Raw genomic sequence first — 6000 nt, 5'->3', positions numbered from 1 at the left:
GGAGAGACTGGGTTGATGGAGAACTGGGGGAGAGACTGGGCTGTTGGAGGACTGGGGGCTAGTGGAGGACAGGGGGAGAAACGGGGCTGGTGGAGGACGGGGAGAGAATGGGCTGTTGGAGGACTGGGGGAGGGACTGGGCTGGTGGAGAGACTGGGCTGGTGGAGGACTGGGGGAGAAACGGGGCTGGTGGAGGACTGGGGTAGAAACGGGGCTGGTGGAGGACTGGGGTAGAAACGGGGCTGGTGGAGGACTGGGGGAGAAACGGGGCTGGTGGAGGACTGGGGGAGAAACTGGGCTGGAGGACTGGGGGAGAGACTGGGCTGGAGGACTGGGTGAGAGACTGGGCTGGTGGAGGACTGGGGGAGAGACTGGGCTGGTGGAGGACTGGGGGAGAGACTGGGCTGGAGGACTGGGGGAGAGACTGGGCTGGAGGACTGGGGGAGAGACTGGGCTGGTGGAGGACTGGGGGAGAGACGGGGCTGGTGGAGGACTGGGGGAGAAACGGGGCTGGTGGAGGAATGGGGGAGAAACGGGGCTGGTTGAGGACTGGGGGAGAAACGGGGCTGGTGGAGGATTGGGGGCTAGCGGAGGACAGGGGGAGAAACGGGGCTGGTGGAGGACGGGGAGAGACGGGGCTTGTGGAGGACTGTAGGAGAAACGGGGCTGGTGGAGGACAGGGGGCTAGCAGAGGACAAGGATAAATGGGGCTGGTGGAGGACTGGGAGAGAGACTGGGCTGGTGGAGGACTGGGGGAGAGACTGGGCTGTTGGAGGACTAGGGGAGAGACTGGGCTGGTGGAGGACTGGGGGAGAGACTGGGCTGGTGGAGGACTCGGGGAGAGCCTGGGCTGGTGGAGCACTAGGGGAGAGACTGGGCTGGTGGAGGACTGGGGGAGAGACTGGGCTGGTGGAGGACTGGGGGAGAGACTGGGCTGGTGGAGAACTGGGGGAGAGACTGGGCTGGTGGAGGACAGGGGGAGAAACGGGGCTGGTGGAGGACTGGGGGAGAGACTGGGCTGGTGGAGGACAGGGGAAGAAACGGGCCTGGTGGAGGACTGGGGGAGAGACTGGGCTGGTGGAGGACTGGGGGAGAGACTGGGCTGGTGGAGGACAGGGGGAGAAACGGGGCTGGTGGAGGACTGGGGGAGAGACTGGGCTGTTGGAGGACTGGGGGAGAAATGGGGCTGGTGGAGGACTGGGGGAGAGACTGGGCTGGTGGAGGACAGGGGGAGAAACGGGCATGGTGGAGGACTGGGGGAGAGACTGGGCTGGAGGACTGGGGGAGAGACTGGGCTTGTGGAGGCCTGGGGGAGAGACGGGGCTGGAGGACTGGGGGAGAGACTGGGCTGGAGGACTGGGGGAGAGACTGGGCTGGTGGAGGACTGGGGGAGAGACTGGGCTGGTGGAGGACTGGGGGAGAGACTGGGCTGGAGGACTGGGGGAGAGACTGGGCTGGAGGACTGGGGGAGAGACTGGGTGAGAGACTGGGCTGGTGGAGGACTGGGGGATAGACTGGGCTGGTGGAGGACTGGGGAGAGACTGGGCTGGAGGACTGGGGGAGAGACTGGGCTTTTGGAGGACTGGGGGAAAGACTGGGCTGGTAGAGGCCTGGGGGAGAGACTGGGCTGGAGGACTGGGGGAGAGACTGGGCTGGTGGAGGCCTGGGGGGGAAACGGGGCTGGTGGAGGACTGGGAGAGAGACTGGGCTGATGTAGGACTGGGGGAAAGACTGGGTTGATGGAGAACTGGGGGAGAGACTGGGCTGGTGGAGGACTAGGGGCTAGTGGAGGACAGGGGGAGAAACGGGGCTGGTGGAGGATGGGGAGAGAATGGGCTGTTGGAGGACTGGGGGAGAGACTGGGCTGGTGGAGGACTGGGGGAGAAACGGGGCTGGTGGAGGACTGTGGGAGAAACGGGGCTGGTGGAGGACTGGGGGAGAAACGGGGCTGGTGGAGGACTGGGGGAGAAACTGGGCTGGAGGACTGGGGTAGAGACTGGGCTGGAGGACTGGGTGAGAGACTGGGCTGGTGGGGGACTGGGGGAGAGACTGGGCTGGTGGAGGACTGGGGGAGAGACTGGGCTGGAGGACTGGGGGAGAGACTGGGCTGGAGGACTGGGGGAGAGACTGGGCTGGTGGAGGACTGGGGGAGAGACGGGGCTGGTGGAGGACTGGGTGAGAGACTGGGCTGATGGAGAACTGGGGTAGAGACTGGGCTGGTGGAGGACTGGGGGCTAGTGAAGGACAGGGGGAGAAACGGGGCTGGTGAAGGACGGGGAGAGAATGGGCTGTTGGAGGACTGGGGGATAGACTGGGCTGGTGGAGAGACTGGGCTGGTGGAGGACTGGGGGAGAGACTGGGCTGGAGGACTGGGGGAGAGACTGGGCTGGAGGACTGGGGGAGAGACTGGGTGAGAGACTGGGCTGGTGGAGGACTGGGGGATAGACTGGGCTGGTGGAGGACTGGGGGATAGACTGGGCTGGTGGAGGACTGGGGAGAGACTGGGCTGGAGGACTGGGGGAGAGACTGGGCTTTTGGAGGACTGGGGGAAAGACTGGGCTGGTAGAGGCCTGGGGGAGAGACTGGGCTGGAGGACTGGGGGAGAGACTGGGCTGGTGGAGGCCTGGGGGGGAAACGGGGCTGGTGGAGGACTGGGAGAGAGACTGGGCTGATGTAGGACTGGGGGAAAGACTGGGTTGATGGAGAACTGGGGGAGAGACTGGGCTGGTGGAGGACTAGGGGCTAGTGGAGGACAGGGGGAGAAACGGGGCTGGTGGAGGATGGGGAGAGAATGGGCTGTTGGAGGACTGGGGGAGAGACTGGGCTGGTGGAGGACTGGGGGAGAAACGGGGCTGGTGGAGGACTGTGGGAGAAACGGGGCTGGTGGAGGACTGGGGGAGAAACGGGGCTGGTGGAGGACTGGGGGAGAAACTGGGCTGGAGGACTGGGGTAGAGACTGGGCTGGAGGACTGGGTGAGAGACTGGGCTGGTGGGGGACTGGGGGAGAGACTGGGCTGGTGGAGGACTGGGGGAGAGACTGGGCTGGAGGACTGGGGGAGAGACTGGGCTGGAGGACTGGGGGAGAGACTGGGCTGGTGGAGGACTGGGGGAGAGACGGGGCTGGTGGAGGATTGGGTGAGAGATTGGGCTGATGGAGAACTGGGGTAGAGACTGGGCTGGTGGAGGACTGGGGGCTAGTGAAGGACAGGGGGAGAAACGGGGCTGGTGAAGGACGGGGAGAGAATGGGCTGTTGGAGGACTGGGGGATAGACTGGGCTGGTGGAGAGACTGGGCTGGTGGAGGACTGGGGGAGAGACTGGGCTGGTGGAGGACTGGGGGAGAGACGGGCTGTTGGAGGACTGGGGGAGAAATGGGGCTGGCGGAGGACTGGGGGAGAAACGGGGCTGGCGGAGGAAAGGGGGAGAGACGGGCTGGCAGAGGACAGGGGGAGAAACGGGGCTGGCGGAGGACAGGGGGAGAGACGGGTTTGGCGGAGGACAGGGGGAGAGACGGGGCTGGCAGAGGACAGGGGGAGAGACGGGGCTGGCGGTGGACAGGGGGAGAGACGGGGCTGGCGGAGGACCGAGGGAGAGACGGGGCTGGCGGAGGACCGAGGGAGAGACGGGGCTGGCAGAGGACGAGGGAGAGACGGAGCTGGTGGAGGACTGGTGGAGGACTGGGGACTAGCGGATGACAGGGGGAGAAACGGGGCTGGTGGAGGACTGGGGGAGAGAATGGGCTGGTGGAGGACTGGGGCAGAGACTGGGCTGGTGGAGAGACTGGGCTGGTGTAGGACTGGGGGAGAGAATGGGCTGGTGGAGGACTGGGGGAGAGACTGGGCTGGTGGAGAGACTGGGCTGGTGGACGACTGGGGGAGAGACGGGGCTGTTGGAGGACTGGGGGAGAAACGGGGCTGGCGGAGGACTGGGGGAGAAACGGGGCTGGCGGAGGAAAGGGGGAGAGACGGGGCTGGCAGAGGACAGGGGGAGAAACGGGGCTGGTGGAGGACAGGGGGAGAGACGGGTTTGGCGGAGGACAGGGGGAGAGACGGGGCTGGCAGAGGACAGGGGGAGAAACGGGGCTGGCAGAGGACAGGGGGAGAAACGGGGCTGGCATAGGACAGGGGGAGAAACGGGGCTGGCAGAGGACAGGGGGAGAGACGGGTTTGGCAGAGGACAGGGGGAGAGACGGGGCTGGTAGAGGACAGGGGGAGAAACGGGGCTGGCAGAGGACAGGGGGAGAAACAGGGCTGGCGGAGGACTGGGGGAGAGACGGGTTTGGCGGAGGACAGGGGGAGAGACGGGGCTGGCAGAGGACAGGGGGAGAGACGGGGCTAGCAGAGGACTGAGGGAGAGACGGCGCTAGCGGAGGACCGAGGGAGAGACGGGGCTGGCGGAGGACCGAGGGAGAAATGGGGCTAGCGGAGGACCGAGGGAGAGATTCCCTGTCTTAGATCAGTTAGGATCAACACTTTATTTTAAGAATGTGAAATGTCAGAATAATAGTAGAGTCTGTTGACCTATTTGTCAAACCCATTTGCTCGTGCTCTGCTGTACAGTATAGTCATTTCTGACGAAGATCATAACATGGTGTCAGAAGTGCTTCAACCTCGTCAAATATAAGACCGAAGAGATTATTTCACAGAAAATAATAATGTTTGTTGAGTTTTGTTGGAGTTTAGAGTGATGAAAGTACCTAACAGCTAACTGCTCTCTCATATCTCTTCATTGAGCAGAGCAGTCCAGGCGGAGCCGTTGATATAGAAACACACACACTCAGAGCCGCCATGAGCAGAATGCATGCAGAGTTAGCGATCAAGTGACAAACAGAGAGGAGCAGCTAAGGGGATTTACTAATGGAGGATGTTATTTCTGATTTCGGGCCTTAAATTTGTCAGAAGCAATCGGGACAATTTTTTAAATTTTTTATTTCACCTTTATTTAACCAGGTAGGCAAGTTGAAAACAAGTTCTCGTTTAAAACTGCGACCTGGCCAAGATAAAGCAAAGCAGTGTGACACAGACAACAACACAGAGTTACACATGGAGTAAACAATAAACAAGCCAATAACACAATAAACAAGTCAATGACACAGTAGGAAAAAAATAAGGTCTATGTACAGTGTGTGCAAAATGCATGAGGAGGTTGGCAATAAATAGGCCATAGGAGCGAATAATTACAATTTAGCAGATTAACACTGGAGTGATAATTGAGCAGATGATGATGTGCAGGTAGAGATACTGGTGTGCAAAAGAGCAGAAAAGTAAATAAAATAAAAACAGTATGGGGATGAGGTAGGTAGATTGGGTGGGCTATTTACAGATGGACTATGTACAGCTGCAGCAATTCGTTAGCTGCTCAGATAGCTGATGTTTAAAGTTGGTGAGGGAAATAAAAGTCTCCAACTTCAGCGATTTTTGCAATTCGTTCCAGTCACTGGCAGCAGAGAACTGGAAGGAAAGGAGGTGTTGGCTTTGGGGATGATCAGTGAGATATACCTGCTGGAACGTGTGCTACGGGTGGGTTTTGTTATCGTGACCAGTGAACTGAGATAAGGCGGAGCTTTACCTAGCATAGACTTATAGATGACCTGGAGCCAGTGGGTCTGGCGACGAATATGTAGCAAGGGCCAGCTGACTAGAGCATACAGGTCGCAGTGGTGGGTGGTATAAGGTGATTTGGTAACAAAACGGATGGCACTGTGATAGACTGCAACCAGTTTGCTGAGTAGAGTATTGGAAGCTATTTTGTAGATGACATCGCCGAAGTCGAAAATCGGTAGGATAGTCAGTTTTACTATGGTAAGTTCGGCGGCATGAGTGAAGGAGGCTTTGTTGCGAAATAGAAAGTCGATTCTAGATTTGATTTTGGATTGGAGATGTTTAATGTGAGTCTGGAAGGAGAGTGTACAGTCCTACCAGACACCTAGGTATTTGTAGTTGTCCACATATTCTAGGTCGGAACCGTCTAGGGTGGTGATGCTAGTCGGGCGGGCGGGTGCG

Source organism: Oncorhynchus mykiss, chromosome 20 (assembly GCF_013265735.2).
Source record: "Oncorhynchus mykiss isolate Arlee chromosome 20, USDA_OmykA_1.1, whole genome shotgun sequence".
NCBI classification, from domain to species: Eukaryota; Metazoa; Chordata; class Actinopteri; order Salmoniformes; family Salmonidae; genus Oncorhynchus; species Oncorhynchus mykiss.
Note: the sequence above shows the minus strand (reverse complement) of the source record.